A 19,843-nucleotide genomic window follows, 5' to 3' on the forward strand; every position below is an offset into this window, starting at 1 on the left:
ATCCAGTTATCAACACTGATAACATTCTTAAAGTTCATCCCATGACTATGGTGACCTTAGAATGGGAAGGGTTATTGGCTAGGAGAAGGTGGTTGTGTTCTCTGCCATTCCAGTTGAATTTCTGCCTGGTAATGAGCAGGAGACCTCAGCATGGGCTGAAGTAGAGCTAAAAACCCATGCAACCATGCTGGTAATACCTGAATGGTGGGGGGCGGGAAAGGAGGGAAAGAGAGAGAGAGAGAGAAGAAAAAAAAGACAGACAGACAAGAACACAGAGCAAAGCCCAGAGTGAAAAAGAAAGAGGTGTTGGAGCCTCAAATAATAGCCCAACTCTCCATGAGAAATGGCAAGAAGGCCGGGAAACCAACTTCTGAGGAGACACAAGCTCATATCCTCTCTCGGGTAGAAGACCTGGCAGCCCTTGAGGGAACCGAGCCTCAGGAACTTGGGCTTTACACAGCAGAGCTCCTTGGTGAACCTCTTGGGAAGATTTTTGCCAGGGTCAGGGGACCTATCCACTCTTGAGAACCCGAGTCAGCAAGCTGCTGACAAGGAAAAGGGAGAGGTCAGTGGTTCCCACATGACCTGTTGGGAGGAGGGACTACTGTATACTGAGGCCAGACACCCCAAAAATAATGAAAGAATACTGTCAAAAAATTTGCTACATTAGGAATCATAATTTATGTTTTGTTCTTACATATTTTACCCAACCCTGCTGCAGAAGTTGGTCCTCCCCTACCGCACAATTCCAGTGACCCTGCCTATGTTCTCTCAAGTGGAAGCCGTAGTATAAACTACCATAGTGAGCATCAACTTATGTCATTATACTAGTTCTTACTATTCGTAGCTGGAGGAGGGGGGAGGAGGCTGGGGGGGGGGCGATTGAACAAAACAAAAAAAGAAACGTATTGAAATCCCCACAGCAACTGCATTGCCGCTCTCCTGGCTCCACCATGCACAGGCTCACCTGCAACCACTCCTAATGTTGCTCTCATGCTGATGGCAGAATGAGAGCAGCGTCAGGATTGGCCTGAGCCCCCTCGATTTGCGCTTTCAGGAAGACTGGGAACCTGTGCCTGCTATCTCCAACCCGGCAACAGAGCTCGGGTTGGAGAAAGCTCAGTGCAATGTGGGTTTGGCCAACCTGAGATGGCCGGCCAAACCCACATGCTAACTGACAGCAGGGCCCCCACTCCTCTTCCCTGCCTGTCATCCGCCATGGCCCCTCCACATTGTTTATCGATTTATTTTTAAGGTTTTGCAGCTCCTGCTGGCAGGGGGCGATGTTCCTCTGCCATACCGTAGGAGTGATATTGGTAGATGCAATCATAGGTGATTTGATTTGTGTGTGGTCTGTTATTGATGTTCAATTGGATGTGTAAGTTAAGGTAAATTTAATCAGTACTACTTGAATTAAAAAACATATAAATGTAGCGACGCTTTTAAAGTGTATTAATAGCTCATGTATAAAGTCAAGAAGGAAGGAAAGCATGTTATTCATAAAAATAATTCATCACAAGCTAGGGCAAAACAGAAATTAAAGACAGTATTTCGGTTGAATGTAGCATAGGAGTCACTCATAATCAAACCACATGAGAAAATATCGTCATTTATTTACTCATTAAGGCGCCTCCTAAGTGTTGGGCATGGAATCTTTTTAAATTAGGCTGCTAATGTAAAACAGCACATTATACTTTTAGGACATGCAGAATGAGGTCTTATGTTTTTGGAGTGAGCGACGATTCTTGATAGATTGTGGCGGTAAGGGCCAAGCTGCTGCCTTGGAGCTGTGGAACCAGATTCGAGTCTCGGCAGTTGGCTCAACATGCTGTTATTCTGGGCAAATCACTTAATCTTCCTGTGCCTACCAAGAAATGAATGTGTTCTTCCATAATGTAACTGGTGGTCATGTAGAGCGGTACAATGCCTTTGGTTCGAGTTCGGGCAAGACCAAACCATTACAAGATAGTGAATGTTTGTCTGCAGTTATCCCAAAGTGTCACACGGTGGCGACAACAGACCGGTAAGGATTGGATAAGACTGTTATTTACTCACGCTGGAACATAAGAACTCAACGCCTATTTTCCCGGCTAAAGTGAAGCAGAAAAGTGACGCGAATTCTCATTTATCTAACAAGTTTATTGGACTTGAACATTTTGTCAAAAGTCACATAATAGCCAGATAAAGCCTCTAATAACAAAAAAACAGGTCAGATGTGTCTCTTTTTATTTGTTTAATTGGAGCATCAAATAGCTTGGGTAGGACCCCGGGCCTATCAGATTCATAAACATTTGGCACAACAGGTGCACCAGGTTAAATGAACTCTGAAACACTTTTTGCTAAAAAGGAACATAAATGCTTATTTTTTTAAGTAGACTAAGCATGCCAAGTGATGAGTTCGAACACCTGCTGAAGGCTTGAAGATTAGTTCTAAACAAAGATACATTTTTAGCCGACAAAACGCTAAAAGCAAAGCACACTAATACACCTCGAAAAAATGCTTTGTTGGCCATTTCTCTCCCTAGAGTTGGCAGTCATGCTCCACAATGTGTCCAATGTTTCTCGATGTCTTCGTTGTTTTGTTATAAAACCTTGATTTGATTGTATTTTTCTTCTCTCTATCTTCAAATTCAATACACTTGTTTTCAAACATGACCCGAGTCTCCAATGCCTTACAACCTGGAACCACTAGGGACTGTCTTCTAACAATTTACCTTATTTATAGCTCCTCTCCTTTCGAGGAATTCAAATGTTTCTATCGTGTAGTCAAAAGTCGCCCCACTCCACCGTGCATCTCTGGTTCTCTTGGTCTCTGCGCTTGTGACCTGTGGTTTTCACACGGGATTCTTTTGGAATCCTATGCCTGCATCCATCTAGATTCTCGTGTCAGTGGCATGACGGCCGAGCCCGACTCTGAATATGAAGCCTCGGTAACGATGACCACACTATCAAAGACTCTGTTCTCTTGATAGCCCACCCTCTTTAGAGGTACCCCAGCCTTTCTTTCCCTCTTCCCGCTAGTTTGTTTAACTACTTAGAGGGCAATAGACACCAAAACGTCAAGATCATATCTCCCGTTTGGTGACTTTTAGGAGCTTTTCTCCCCTCTTGTGCTGTTCTTCTCAATTTCTGCTTCCTAAATGTCTGCCTCCTAAATGTCTGCATCTGTATGAGGCTTCATTGCCAGGGAGCTGACGCCTCCGTGGCCTCAGTTTTAAAAATACATTTTTTAATTTTTTAATCTACTTTTAGATATTCAATCTGATTAAATGACAGTCTTGCCTCTCATAATAGCAACTCTGTGACGTGGTTTAAGATTGCAAATTTACCAGACCTAGAAATGATAATTTCTGTAGTCCACTTTTCACCTCCATTTCCACAAAGTGGTCTCCCTTTTACCACTCTTGCCTGCTTCGTAGCCAGTTGAGGACAGTGATGATCAGCGCAGTTCCCAAAAAAGCTCTTTAATTAAGGACTCTATGGGCCAGATGTAGGTACGTTGGGTTTTGGGACTCGCAATTTGCGAGTCGCAAAACCTTATGCACAACACTGTCCCTGACACTGTTTGCGACTCGCAAGGGGGTTGCAAATGCCCACCTCATTAATATTCATGAGGTGGGTCGCAATTTGCAACCCCCTTGAGAATCGCGGCAACCCCTTGTGACTGCTTTCTTAATAAAGCAGTTTTTTTTTTGTAATGCAGTCCGTTTTCCTTAAAGGAAAACGAGATGCATTACAACAACGAAAAATGAAACGTTTTTGTTTCATTGTTTCAGAGCAGGTAGTGGTCCATAGGACCACTGCCTGCTCTGAATTTTTTTTGCTGTGCTATTCACAACAGGGAAGGTGTCCCATGGGGACCCCTTCCCTTTTGCGAATGGGTTACCACCCATTTCAAAAGGGTGCAAACTGCGATTGGTTTGCGACCGCGGTCACAAAGCAATCCTGCATTGCACTGAGACTCGCAATTAGGAAGGGGACACCCCTTCCTAATTGCGACTCGCAAACCAGTTTTGCGAATCGGTAACCAGATTACTGAATCGCAAAACTGGTTTTGTGCATTGAAAAGTGCATTTTGCATGTCGCAAACAGCGAAAATCGCTGTTTGCGATGTGCACAATGCTTCCTACAACTGGCCCTATATTCCTAACAAATCCTTCCAAGGGCTTACTTCACTTTGGGCTTCTGCAGCCACAGGCCCTTCTTTTAAACACATGGTGACTAGGTCAGTGAGACTTTACTCACACTTCGGAGACAAAAAACAATTTTCCAAGAAAGCTCCTGCATGGATAGTGATAGTCTTATGACAGCCCACACCCACAGTCCTATCTGAACACCTCCTGTTCATGTTATGTTAAAGTTCATGAGGTTAAGGATGGGTGATCTTCCCACAAAAGACATGATCTCATACCTGAAGCATAGCTGGCAAACTCGCAAGTAGACACTTTTTATGCAAGCACTTTCACAGTTTACAAATAAGATCTTATAGGGAGGCCTAGATTCAAAATCTAAGTGAGACAAACCGACAGCGTTGTCAGATTTATGGAATACATGTCTGCCAGGATGCCACTGCATTAAAACTTAGACAGTTAATTGAGCTACACACATACAATTTGTGAAGCATTTGATATAGGTGTCTCTCTATATCTTACTATTTTGCACTGCACATATGGATAGAAGAGGTGTACATATGGATACACTTGCATATACTTTAAATTGATGTTTTCTGGTAGCTGTTTTAAAAATTTACTTTCATGAAAATCATGTTTTATTGGGATTTTTTAAGGTATAAGCGAAATATGTTGTGCGTGTTATGCTTTAACTTTTTTGTTTGTTTTTAGCTTCATACTGTTTGAGTTTGGAACTTTGATCTGATTTGTGATTATTTTTTTTTTTTTTATCAACCCAAGAAAATAAATAAAAAAACTTAACATCATGTTATATTTTACAAATCGAAATCCCTTGTTAAAACTGTAGCCGATGAGAGTTTAAACATAAACCCTTAAATACACAATATGGGCTGGTAAAATATTGTTGCATTTTTACCTCTTCTTTACACGGATCATGACCTGATAAATGACTAAAAATGTCATCAAACGAATCTCTTCTCACATCACACACCACATCACTGATGTATGATGGAAAAGCACATGCACTTACAATGCATGCTTTTACAACGCGGTAAGTACAATGCATGGTCATTGCCACGCATGCACTTACCATAAAATGTTTTTACAATGAGTATGCTTTTACCACAAATGTCTTTACCAACTATGCCTTTACTATAAAATTTTCGTGATAAAGGCATATGCATGGTAAAAACTAGAGGTAAGTATAGCATAAGTTTTTATATATATATATATATACACACCTTTCCACCCAAAAACCCCACCTACCCTAAAAATTACCTTACCACCCCAAAACCCATACCCACCCTAAAACCTAAACACCCCATACCACCCCAAACCCATCCTAAAATCTAACCCCCCCTTACCACCCCAAATCCCATACCCACCCTAAAACCTAAAAATGCTCTTACAACCCCAAAACCCATAACCACCCTAAAACCTAAAAATGCCCTTACCACCCCAAAACACATACCCACCCTAAAACCTAAAAATAACCTTACCACCCCAAAACCTGTACCGACCCTAAAACTTCCCTTACAACCCCAAAACCCATACCCACTCTAAAACCTAAAAATGCCCATACCTCCCCAAAACCCAAACCCACCCTAAAAGCTAAAAATGCTCTTACCACCCCAAAACCCATAAACACCCTACAACCTAAAAATGCCCTAACAACCCCAAAACCCATACCTCCCCTAAAACCTAAAAATACCCTTACCACCCCAAAACCCATGCCCACCCTAAAACCTAAAATGCCCTTACCACCCCCAAATCCCATACCCACCCTAAAAATGAAAAATACTATTACCACCAATAACTGTTACCCACCCTAAACAGGGTGTGTATACATATATATATATATATATATATCACTCAACCCACTTAATACTTACCTTTAAAACCTTTACCACACAACGGAATTTGTTGTAAAGGCATGTGTGGTACAGGTATATTCGTGGTAAACGCATTTGTGTTGCAAATGTATCGTTGTTAATGGATTTTGTTGCGTTCACTGCTTCGTAAGTGATGTTTCCCCCCACATCACCAGTGACAGTTGTTCAGAAAATTATTTGTTGTAGCGTCTAAGACGCTAACTACCTGTTGTTAAGTGTGGTCCAGAAAAGAGCTTCTGAATGTGTCAGTGACTATTCTAGTGTTGCAAGACACCGGTGGAACAAGTGTCTGAGAATTTGCAGTAAATGAGTCTGTAGGAACTCAAATTAAAATGCTTTTTGGGCCTAAAAGTATAGTTTGTGCTATCTGGTGTGTAATATGCGCATGAAGATTTTGATTTGTCTAGGTAGCCAATTGTTGGTGAGATTTTAGACTTATTGTAAGGAGTGTATTTCAAAGTGCAGAAGGGTCTCAAAAACTTCTGCCAGAACAACTCAACATGAAAAGTTAGAGGCCAATTCCTTCGAGTACATGGTCAAAGGCTTTGGAATACTATCTACACAGCTACAAGAATGTAGCCATGTCATCGCTTTTTAGTAAACCTCTTAATAGTGCAACCTTGAAACTAACTCCTAGAACAAGGTACCACTGCAAGTAAACCCAATGGGTATAAAGAAGGTCCTTGAATGCAAGGCAGAGCCATTGATCATATCCTTATAGCCAACACTGGTCCAGAGGGCCTCATCTTTAACGGTGGTGTTCTTCGGTTTGCTGTACAAAAGCTAAGATATCTTCTCCTGCATCTGTCCTGTGTTCTAGACTCAGTTGTGCATGAGGGACTTCTGCTCAGTACCCCTTGGTTTACGCTTAAGGAGAGGTGAGAATAATTGTCCAGGGGTAAAAGCAGCGGTTTTTAGTAGTGTGCCAGGACTTACCTCCTATTAGCATTTCTGTGTCAAATAACGACGATCCACATTTGTGAGAATATATCTAACTACGAGAATCGATGAGGATTTTGCAAGGTTGCTTTTAATATATGAATGGTTGCAACCAAGATACATCCTTGCTCAAATGTAGCAGGGCGTGGCCAGGTGCATTAGGAAATTTACAGGATGTGGCTAATTATATGATTCACATAATGCCACACTTACTGGGTGCGACTCAAATTTGTCAGAGAACTGCCCAATAAATTCCCTTATAAATTGTGATCACTTTGCTCCAGTAGATCAACATTGGTTATGGTGACAGTGCGCGTTTAATGTGCTAGGATGTCTTTACAGTGCCTGGCGATTGCTCAGGGTACCAGGGCTGCTGTGCGAGGTATTAAGTCCGGTGCAGATTCATTTTTGCCCCCTTATTAGTTATCTTGCAAGCGCGGGTTTGAACAGTAGAATCATCCCTTTTCTGGCAGACAATATTATTGTGGTGCCAGGGCCCACATTGATAAACCATGAAAAGGGGGCACTGCATGCCAGCTTACACATTCGACTTGGGATGTGAAATATACAGCGCTACAGCAGGTTCTGTTTTTTCCCCATCACACCAAAGCACCACTGCCACATTTCTTCCGGTTCTTTAAGTATGTAACACGCTACTAAGTTCTACAGATCTCCGTGTAGATGAAGACATAGCCTACTTTGCATGTTCCACTGCCTGCATGTGGGTCATGATTGCCATAGTAATTGCCCTTGTGCCCCGGGATGCGATGCACTTTTGTTGCACAATTTTCAACATTGTTGCCTGTTTAAAGCACCCTTATTCTCCAAATCTCTACTTAATGTAAGTCCCAAATGCTATGAACGTGTCCACATTGCCTTACACCTTTGTCATTACTATTTCCACCCGTAAAGGCAGTGATTAATTTGAGCCGGTGGGGACCACCGGAACTTACTTTTCTGCATCAGATATTTACCGAGAGCAAGAGTAGGAAAAACAGGCGTTAAAAACAAAAAAAAACGTCACAAAGAGAGAAAGCAAGAACCTGCAAGAGAGTGACAATGGGGCAAGGAGAGTCTAGCGGTTGGTTACAGAGGCATGAGGCGGATTCAACCCTATGCACCCCGACATGGACGTCTGGGCAGAGAGTCGGGTACCAGCACTCTCTTTCACACACTGAGCACTGCGAGTATGTAAAGCACATTTAACACCACGGTTTACCTGTGCCCTCAACATGTAAAGCACCACTGACATGCCAGTTTCTAGTGCCACAGTACAAAAAGCACCTTTATCATTTCCCGCTCGTGTCATCTCACAAAGCTGCCTTCACTCCTAACTCAACTTCCTCATAAATAAAATATAATGTGAGTTCAACCCAGGGCTCATACTGGATATATTGAAATGCAAACCACAAAAACACCAAATCCAACGTGATTGCGAGACCCAAAATACTTACCACATGTATGTTCTAATATGTGTATGAAAGTTCTCTGAAGCAGCTGCTAGGTGGTCTGACGTAAATGTCTCACTACTTTGAGGATGTTTTTTTTTTTTTTTTTACCTCATCTGATTAAGAATTTTCTGAAATGAAATGTAAACTTCACCGAAGTGTAGACAGATCACACCCATATTCCAGCTTTATTTTTCCAAGGTAACCATTCGACACAATGGATATAGATTTGTTGTGCATAATGTTCCTGTGAGTAAACAACACAGCTGTGGTTTCTCCCCCCAGTTCGTGTTGAGGTGTTTAAAGGTGTTGCAAATATTCTTTTACCTTTGAGCGCTGAATGTCCGCACCCCAAGGACAATGAAAGCCATGTGATCACACTCACTGGAACTAACATGGACAATCAACATTTAAGCACTGTCACGTCGTAATTGGTTGTGATGCAGGCCCACGCTGTTATTTTTTTTTTGTGTGAGAATGAATGCACAACCTTCCCTTTAAATAGCACAAGGGGAGGAGCAAAATGTGGGTCACTTGCAGAATCCCCAGCAGGGAGGGCACCATAATAGAATCCCTTATAATTCCTGTTTTCTGTACTGGCTTGTGATGCAAGAGCGAGTGAGAGAAAGAGAGACTATATATATATATATATATATATATATATATATATATGTGTGTGTGTGTGTACATGCGTGTGCCTGTGCGAGACTTATGTGGTACGTTTTGCAGCCCTGGCACTGTCCCTGTCTGAAGATGACCAGCGCTTGTCTTCTTGGGCCATCTATGGCATCTGGTGTCTCTTCAGGCATATAGGAGAATCTCTGGCATAATGAGTCCCACCTCTTGCACATTTGTGGCCATCTTCATGGCATATTGTGGGCAGCTATGGCATGACTGCCCTAACTGGTAAAATGATGCCCCTATTCATATTGTGAACATTTCTTGTGTCTTTGTACCCACCTTTGGCTTAATGTAGAAGCTACCAAAATGAATGGTGGTCTTTCATGGAGTATTTTGGGTATATTTGTTAAGATGTCTCCACTAGAGTGATGATGGACATTCTTTACATATTGTGGGCATGCTTGGCATGATGTACCATCACACTGCTTAGTGTGGACACGGACATACTGAAGATAGGTCTTGACATATTTTGGGCATTTGTAGCATTATGGGTCTGCACCTGGTATATGGTTGTCATTCTTAGCATAGTGCGGGCATCATCGACATATTAGTGGCCATCCATGACAAAATGTTATTTCTGTCATATTTGTGGCTAACCCTGGCACAGTTACGGTGAATGTCCTGGGCACATGAACATCCATGGACTTTGATGGTGATGCATGGACATCTAGGGCACAATAGTCCAATATTTGGCCGTAGTGCTTGTTAGCACCTAAAGAGAATGACAACTTGGTGTTTGGGGAACTGACACATGTTTATTTATTATAGAGGAAAAAAGTATTTTAAGGGAAATGTGTGTTTTTGTCATGAAGATGACACATTTATCTGTCAGAACTGCGTTTATTTATTTATCACAAATTAAGATTTCATTAAATTGCAAAATATTTTTATGTTCATCAAGTGGAAAATTGATGTTTGGGAGTGACATGGGAGCATTTTAAAAATGTACTGAAAGCTAATTGGGTGATAATTCTAGCAGATACTATACCGTGATGCTAAACGGTATTTAATGTAAACTGTGCCATTTTAAAAAATAGGCACTCCTCCAAATGTAATTACTGAACTGCACCTGAGGTTGCTTAACTTTAAATATGAAATGTGTTTGCCTCATTAGATGCAAGGGTGTGTTCTCCATTGGTGGCTTTGCTGTGGGCACAGCCCTTTTCCGCGGATTGACTACTTCCCTTTTATGATGGATGCGGGGACGGAATCATGGTTTTGTAATTGGTTCGTTTGTTTTGACTTAGTGACACTTTAGGATCACCGGTAGCAAACAGTTGAATAGCTATTACAACAAGACAGGGAACAAAAACCGCAAATAATAAACTACATTACACATGGCTGCGTGCAAGCACCGCCCAAAGAACACATTCATGTAAGCTTGGTGCATTGATCCTCTTTTCGGATAACTGACGCTTCACAGGAAGAGCCACAAGTTGTTCGAGGGAAACGCAGGTGAAACAGTTTCCTAGTTGTAGTCCCTTTTCAGTTTCATTGATCTTAAGTCGATTCTGAGGGCAGCTTAACAACTTGAGACCCTGATGCTTATACCACCCCAATATTCCTCGACCTGGAATCTGAGACACTATTGCTTTCCTACACCGGGGTACTCGTATCCCCTTTAATCGACTCGTTCCAATTAATATTATTGCCTTTTATCAGTGGCGGCCCGTCCTTTAGGGCGGAGGGGCCACGCCCCCCCACCCCATGAAGAGTGTCTGTCAGGCTGAACAAAGGTCAGCCTGACAGACACTCTTCATGTTCAGGTCAGGCAGCCAGGAGCAGACAAGCGCGATTTGCGCAGACTCCTGGCTGCCTGAGCTGAACTTTGCTGGGCTGAGGAGATCACGACCCTATGGGCGTGACCTCGGCCCAGCAAAGGTGCCTCGAGGCCCTCCCCTGGGTGACGAGGAAAGCGTCACCCATTGACACTCTCCCTGGGCGCTTCAGGTTTAAGCCCTGAAGTGCCCAGGGCGAGTGTCAATCAGTGACACTTCGTCACAGAGTGGGGTGTGGTCAGCAGTCTCACTGACCCCATCCCACTCTGTGACGAGGCTGGGACTGCTGCCTTCCCTCATTGGCTGACCTCAGGCAGCCAATGAGGGAAGGCAGCAGTCCCAACCCTCCTGGGACCTCAGAGGCTGAAGGTAAGTGTGTGTGTGTGTATGTATGTATGTATGTATGTCTGTTATGTTTTACATTGAATGTTTGGTGCGCGCGTGCATGTTTGAGTGTTATGAGTGTTGTTAATGGATGTGAGTGCGTGCGTGCGTGTGTGAAAGAATGAATGTGTGTGATCTTGGAAAATGAATGTTTGGTGCGTGCGTGTATGTTTGAATGGAATGAGTGTTAATGGATGAGCGTGCGTGCGTGTCTGTGTGTGTGAAAGAATGAGCCTGTGTGTTTGTGTGTGTGCCCCGCCCGCCCCCCTCCCAAAGCTGCCGGCCGCCACTGCCTTTTATGGTCCTTTTCTTCAGGGGATATGGAGGTGGATAGTAAATTTGTGTCCCCCGCCTGCAGCGATTGTGAACAGAATTGTTTTAATTTCTGTTCTCAGAGTACCATGAAGTTGTAGATTTTTGAGGAATTTATTTTAACGTTTTCCAAAGGTAAATTGTTTGACAGACTTTCGGATTGCACTAGCTTGTGTCTGGTTCCATCACAAGATCATGAAGGTATTTAACACTAAATCAGCGGGTAATGGTACAAGAATGAATCATAAGCCTGTTCTCATATACCCTGGAGCAGCCCCAATCGGCGGAGACAGGTTCGGGGTTTAAATGTGACTGTTGCCTGAACCTGGTTCCGGAACAATCTCCTGTGAGTGGGTGGGGGAGAGGGAGGGGGTGTTCTAGTCTAGAGATGTTGGCAATCACTTTTACAACAGAGTGTTGAAGAACCTGAGTTTTGGGGTACGTTTTTTGGCTACTGCTCTAAATAGGGCATGCCAGTAGTCCACCCTAGAGCAACTATAGATGTAAAAATATGGCTGTGTGCTCCTCTGATGGCAGTGGGCTTACTATACGTGTCACTGTGTGTGAAGTGACACCAGCCCTACTGTGGTTCTCCAGGGGTGGTGAAGAGATCAAGATGACACCAAGAATCTTTACTTTGTCCAGGAGTAGAGAAATGTGTCAGAAATTCTTATCTGGTTTCATACTGATGCTTAATGCCTTCTGGTTTTGCTGACAAAGCTACTGGTAAAAACTCATGTTTTAGACCTATTCAGGTTCAGACAATTGATTTTCGTTCATTCCATTGCAGCACAGAATGTTGAGTTAATTTCGGTAACATTAGAAAGTGAAACACAAAGCCCTTGGTTAGAATGAAAAACATGCTGTGATTAAGTGTGTGAAATGTTCATAATTTGGTGTCACGAAATCAAGTGAAATGTTGGCAAAATGACTCTTAACTATAGCTTGGAAATGCTAAACTGTCATTCTGCACTATATTATAGCATGAAACGCGCCCTAGCCTCAATGTTTGGACAAATGCCCCATCAGCCGCCCGCATTCTGTTGTTTGCGTGCATTTGCAGTGAATTTGTACTGCGACTATTGCATAACACTGCAAACTGGGATAATGATGCAATTTCGAGAGTTTTGTGGAATAAGCGTAATTGAAAATTACATTATTTACCCTGGCGTAATTTAAATTTCGCAGAGGCTTCATCCTGACAAAATGTTTCACAGAGTGCTTTGTGCCAGTTGTTGCCCATAAAATCTGTCTTTGCTGACCTTCCCTAGCCTTTTTGTTAGAGAGCACATCTGTCGTGCTGTGGCACCATTTTCACTTGAGGACACAGCTGCAAATTAACAGTCCGATGCAAATAATCATCCACCCACTTATAAATCCACCAATTTACTCGCTCTTCTTTTGTCCGCCTATTCATCAATTCAGTGCCATCTTCTCATCCATTAATCCACATATCAAGTCACTTTCATTCAAAATCATCCATTAATTTATCCATAACTCTCCGTTGAAGCACTGAAACATTTCATACCCATCTATCAAAGCACACCGAGCAATCCACTAACTCTTCTACCCAAACATGCATCCACTTAGTCGCTTACCAGTCAGCCCACTGACAATCCACTCCCTCATCCACCCATATACTTATTATTGCATTCACCCGATTACTGCTCCAACCTCATTCAGTCACTTTTGCATCCAACCATCTGTCTGCCCACCACTTAAGATTTGGCTTAGGAGCTGAACACAGTATGCTACTGGTGTGCCTATAGAGGGCCACAGAGCTGAACAGATTACCCCAGATGTAGCCTCCTGACTGGGGCAATACTCCAGAGCTTATCTTCATTTGGGGCTCCAGAACGGTTCTCCAGTGCCGGACACTATAGATCAAAGGCGACCTCCGGAACAGGGACAGCATGCCAGAAATGGACACACAATTCAACAAAATGCACTGAAGGTGGCTTCCACACTTGGGCCCACATTCTAACTGGAGTCGGTAGAAATGCACACAACACTCCACTCCTCTTCAGAAATTGAGACAATGTGCCTGCTTTTTCCTGGAGATGTACTATGAAAAGCCCAGGTTACTAAATGAGAGGTGAATGCAGTACTTCTAATGGAGTCTCAGACGCTAGACACAATATTCCAGACCCAGATGAGTCCTCCAGAACTAGACATAACAACATCTAAATGAGGATTCTTTAAATGAATAGTGCTCTGCAGATGCGGCACAGAAATGTAGGGAGGACCCCGTATGTGACTTCCAGAAAGAGTCACAGTGTGGCAGACATGCCCTTCAAATTTGGACGCAAAGTTATACATGTAAGGCCCCAGACCTGACTGGACACAATAGACCAGATGAGGCCTCTCTGACGGTAGTAGTTGTATTCCACTTGCAGATCGATAACTGGAGACGGTTGTCCAAGTTAGACTTCCAGAACCAGAAAATAAATAGACCGGCTGTGCCTCCTTAAGTACTAGGTCAGGACAGGGACATCAACATCTTGGCGGTGTTTTTAAACTGCCTTCCATTTAATCCATTCAAAATTAGGTGTGCGTTTGTGTGTTTATTTTGAGGTACTGTAATTTTACAATGTTTTTACAAATATAATAATCCTTTGGTGGCAGTAGTGTGGGTTTATTCCCACCGCTGAGATGCCAAAGGCATTAGGACCTCTGCGCTGCGTCGTGTCTCTGTGTCCACTTTGAATCCCAGTGCTAATTTTGAAGCTGACACTTGTCATCCTGGCATAGCTTGGCACATTCACATATAATTGTTAATATGAAACTACAATTCCCAATACGCGGACTATTTGTTGGACAAAAAGCCTGAAAATGCTGATGTCGCACAGCTACCTGCCCACTAGGTGCACCTCGCAATACACCACGGGCATGCCTTGTGGTGCATTATTGATGTGCGATCGTTTTAATTTGTGTCGGTGATGGCGGGTTGTCTGCATCCATTTTTGTGCACCTAAACTTACTTTTGTAATCCGAGTTTGACGCAACGTATAAAGATAAAGACTGAAAAGGAAGACACGTGGTGAGCGAAATGGGACAAGAATGTCAGTGGGAAAACGCAGCGATGAAAAATAACCTGGAGGAGTCAGATAGAGGTGGGAAGGATAAGATGGTGGAAGGCAAGAGGCACGAGTCAGGGTCATGACTAGGCCGCCTTGTTATTCGGTAACCATGGCATTTAGCTGCGTCAGCGGCGGGGTTCTGTGAAAACTTTAGGCCCCTTAACCTTTTTATCCAGTTCAGCAGGGTGTGCACTTCACGAAAAGAGGTGCTATGGTGTTGACCCGTTTGCCCTAGAAAGCGAGTCTTAACGTGTGAACTATATACCGCCGACTAACGGGTCTTCCGGGTTCTGGCAAACAGCTAGCACCAGTTTAGCGCTGTTCAGGAAGGAGCGGAAATCCTCTGGCCGCGCGCTGCGTCGGGCGCGTCGTTTCACTATCCCATATGGTTTTTCTTAGCGCACCGGGCCTGACATTGTCTTGGAAAGCACACGAGGAAATTCTGGAAGCTAATTCACTCATTTCCTCTACCGTCAAGTGCTTGCATATAAATACAGACCTTTCTCCTGGTTATTTTTACATTTATAAGAACCATTTAAAGAAATTGGGTTGTAGAATCTATGCAAGAAAAATACAATATTTGCAGGTGTGACTGAAATTTAAAAGCTGATCTCTGCTCGGGCATTCTAAGCAGTACTCGAATACCACCTGGTCTACGTTTCGTTTTAAAAAATGAATCTGTTTTGCAGTAATGTTATTTCCATTTTAACCTTTTTCCTCTTCCTTTTTTTCTTATGTCTGTTTTTAAACATTTTATTTTAACTTATAATACTTATTTAATTTAGTTATGCTATATTTGTTTCATATATTAAATTAATTCTAACTTGCAGTTAGTACAACACCTTTTTTTGAAAAAGTCAATGTTTTGCAATTAGATTGGAAGCAAGGCACCCCACAGGGCCCTAATTTTCAATAATGAGCACAATTTGAAACCTGTGGTGCAATTATATTATTATTATTTTTTTTTTTTTGCCTGTGGCAGTACAGAGGTTTTGTCTTTATTTTTTTCAGTGCATTATTTTTCATCGGTGTCCGCTCTCCCTGTCAGAAAGTTTCTATGACTGACTGCCATTGACACTTCAAATACCTGTTTCCACGTCCTGAGCTTGACACCTATTCATCCCCTGCCTTTTCTATTTCAAAAAAAGTTTGTCACCTGAGAATGGGTGTAAAACCGTTTCACAGATAACATAATATTATCAGTTTATGTAGGCACACCAATGGAATTGGTTCTTGGTGTTTTAGTGGTGATGGTTTTGCCAACCTTGTAAGGATTAATTACTTAGGCGGTCGGAGTCCTATCCTCCGACACCTTTATGAATGACTGCATTTCAATTTTAGAGCTCTCCACTGAGATCTCTGTGCCTTCAAAGGAGCCACTGTAATGGTGGCTACTCTAAAGGCGCACTAACTGTGCTGAGCGGTGTAGCATTTGTTTTATAAAGACAGACTCCCGGAGCTGGAATTCGTTTTTGGAAAGCAAAAAAGCAATATCCTGACACACTGGAAGTTTTCTCCCAGGGTCTGGCTGATTTGCTGAAATCTGAACATCCACCATAAGTAGGATGGATGGTCTGGCATCATTGACTGGCTGTTTTTCCGTCTGCGCCAGAAGAGTCTTGGGCTGGCAGAAACATGACGCTGTGACTGACTCATAATTGAGAGGAAGGACCAACATTTTGGCAGTCAGGGTACTCCACTATATTCACGGTGGAGTCCCCTGTCTTCCAAACTCGAAATAAGTACCAATGTCTTCCCTTCCAAAATTTCAGCCTGTGGCCTTAGGGTTACACGCTCAGCTTGCAGAAGGCTGTGGAACCATACATCTGTCAAGCAGCTTTAGACACTGGTACAAAATGGTCTTTTCATGACCTGGTGGATTACTCCTTCACTTCTGGTTCTCAGTGCTACGGGATCTTGTAAGGACTAAACATTTTTTGTTACTATAAATCTGCTGGGGTCACGAATACATTGTTCCTCCTCATCCAACCTGTCATTGCAGATTAGACCAGAGAGAGATTTTCAAGTGGTCAAGGACAGATAGCATAAGTATATCCATTTATGGTGCATCAGATGTAGTGGCCATGCATGTGAGGGTCCCACTGCATCACAAATGAAGATGTCTTTAAATTATACAGCCATGGAACGGGCAGCCCATTTTCCTCTTTTACATTGGGGCCTTTGGCCCCATTGTACACCACTGTCAGAATGTTACTTCCTTCATTGCCACAAAGGTGAATCGATCACTAGGGAGCTACAGCATGCTATTTTGGATAATAAATTTGGAAAGATTTCATACAGCGTTACAGCTCTTATGCAACGTGTGCCTGTCCTGCACCATGGACTAATCTGGTATGTTGGGCTGTCACGGATATGTGACAAAATCTTGGATCTTGGATTGACAAAATAATTTTTTCCTCTGTTTAGTTGTCCATTCAGAATGTTGACGTCCTCTAAGCTGTTGAAGGACCTTGAATCGCTGCCTCAAACCCCAAACCGTTTCTGCTGATTTGAAAAGTACAACTGCCATGGCAGTAAAACAAGGAAAAACAGAGCCCTGGGTACTCTATGGTAAGCACACCATGGTGACACAAATTCTTTCAATTGTCAGGGAAGGGAGGATTTCTGACAAGCATGGAGACCCTGAGCTTGAAAACCCAGGGGAATTTGGTAACCAACGAATACTTAACCTTGAAAAACTCCTTCATAGAACATCAGGAGTGGCTTGTAAAAAACAGAAGTCAAAGTCCCTCACTCCTTATTTATAATTGTTTTTAAATCCTACAGCTGTGTTCAGGCATCAACCCCTCCCACTGAGGTGATTAGGACGTAAGTACGGAGGTTGGTGGCACTTTAGATCATGAACACTTTATGGGCGTCTTACTCTGAATTTGCAGTTGTTTCCCAACAGATGGGCTACCAGTGAGCTTAACATTTACAGATATTCAAGTCAATTCTTTTACTTGTGTTTTGTATGCAATAAACAAATAGGTAAAATGCTATGAAATAAACAACTGTCATAGTCCTGTAAACATATAGCGCCCAATTATGAGCCTGGCAGTCCGAAGACAGCCAGATTCGTGGTGGAGGTCTCTGATCCAGACGGGATGACAGCGGTCGTGGTTGTAATCAGCCACGGTGGAGCTGAAGTCAGTGCCGCTGTGCTGATTACAACCATGTTCTCCACCAACCTTTTCATGGCGGTTCAACTGCCATGAAACAGCTGGTGGACAGCAAGTTCAGGTGGCCACAGGGTTGCCCCTGCACTGCCCACAACTTTGTTTTGGTCAGTGCAGGGGCCCACTTCCCCAGCGCCATCAGAATGTGCACTGTCTGTTGTGCAGACAGTGGGCATTCTGAGGGTGCTAGGGGGCCCTGTGTGAAGGCATTGCACTCTGCTGCATGTGGAGCTGAGTCCAATGCCTCACCATGTTTTCCACTGTAGCCCATGGGAAAGCTCGTAATGGGGCCAGTGGGGAGACCGCCAGCTCCGCAGCGGTCTCTTCGCGATGGGTCTGGTGGTTGGAAACTTATCATCAGGCCCATAATATTTTGTAATTAAGTGTTTCATACTGCATGTTCGATAATCGCTGGCCTAATTAACTAGAATCTATTGGCTTTAAGCTTTTTGACAGAGAATGTGTGGCCTTTCTAAGAGGGTTTCTTGAGATTTCCCAGATTTCAGTTGTTCTATTGGCTGATTTTCACCCCCTCCCCCAAGAGGTGCCATGTTCTTCTGGACTTGGTGCTCATTGATCTCCATATAATGCCCTTTGCCAGTGGTATTATTGCCGTGACAATGCTGCTGGTCATGCCTGCAAAGCTTAACCCCATGATCCATAATAGCCACTGGCATAGTTACAATACTTTCTTTACTGGACTCATGGGCTATGTCTGTCTATTTCAGATCTGAAGTATGTTCCATAGAATATTGCTTCCTCATAATAATTGTCCATATCTTGCCTCCAAGCTGTTCTGAAACCATTCAGGGGTTTGAGTTGTCTACTGTGAAACCTAAGGGTTGTCCTATTTGGTACAATCAGAGATAATAGTGCTCCTTCTTCCGAAGATGATTCAGTAAATTCAATGGGCGGTATTCCATTTATTGCCCTAGACATAGCTTTCCATTAGTTTATCTCAGAAAGACACCCTTGGGTTCAAGGAATAGGAGATCTTCTCAGATGTTCCCCCAATTCTTACTCTTTGGTCAAAGTAAGAAGGAAGGAGGTTCTAAAAATGTTGGGGGAGTAGATCCGTGTTTATTACACATGGACAGGGTACTTCATACTGGATTTATGGAGCTGAAGACGATATATCCAACTCTGAAGTCAGTTCCCACATTGTTTCAGTTGAAGATGATGCACACCTGTTTTAGTGACAGGTGTAATAGTCACATCACAAGTAATACAACAGACAAATACACAACAAATACAACAGCCCGTTTGGGCCAAAACATCAAAGTGAGCACATTTTGTTTATGGAGGCTTTACATTAATGCTTTTACATGCTTAGACAGTAGCGGGTGCTTCTGTATGCTAAAGCTGGGAAATTGAAACAACACACACAGTGGTTAAAATGGTTTAACTCCAAATGCTTGGAAGAAGTGGCCGAGCATGGATGGGCACAGGGCAAGCAAACCATGCCAGAATCTCCAGTTCTGAAGTACAGCCAACATTTAGGAAGAGTTCTTGGCCCTCTCACCCAGAGGTGAAACTTTCGACATGACACATACAATTCGAGGCATTTAGATACTTGACCTTTGTATTGATCGAGAACACTGACATTTAAAAATTGTCAAATTATAGTACTTGATAATGCTAATTGAACCGGAAGTTGGCAAGAACCATACGCTGGCCTCAAAATATTTAAGAAAAAACTACTGCAGACGCAGGTACAAGCTATGAATGAAGTGAACAAAACAAAATCAGTGGGACAGTCATTTTTTTCTTTGCTTGAATTTTTTTGTTGTCAGACTTGTACATTAAGAACTAGACTGCGTGGATCATGTAAAACAGCTGTTAAGCTTAAACGTGTTGCTTTGATAAAATCATATTAGTGGTTCTCTGGCGACCAGTGAATGATCGGAATCCTACTTGACGCTATTGAATGATGTTTGTCAGATTTGAGGGTGTTTTAATTTGAACCTCTAGTGGTTTTTCAAACTGAAGGTGTCAATGGATGCTTCGGTTCACTACAGAC

General features: G+C 42.9%; 1 protein-coding gene across 3 annotated transcripts in view; it reads left to right on the forward strand.

Moving 5' to 3' along the window:
- PDLIM5 (PDZ and LIM domain 5) overlaps window positions 1-19,843 on the forward strand; it is a 535,229-nt gene that overhangs the window by 410,851 nt on the left and 104,535 nt on the right. The gene's annotated exons all lie outside the window — the stretch shown is intronic.

Source organism: Pleurodeles waltl, chromosome 1_2 (assembly GCF_031143425.1).
Source record: "Pleurodeles waltl isolate 20211129_DDA chromosome 1_2, aPleWal1.hap1.20221129, whole genome shotgun sequence".
Lineage (NCBI taxonomy): Eukaryota > Metazoa > Chordata > Amphibia > Caudata > Salamandridae > Pleurodeles > Pleurodeles waltl.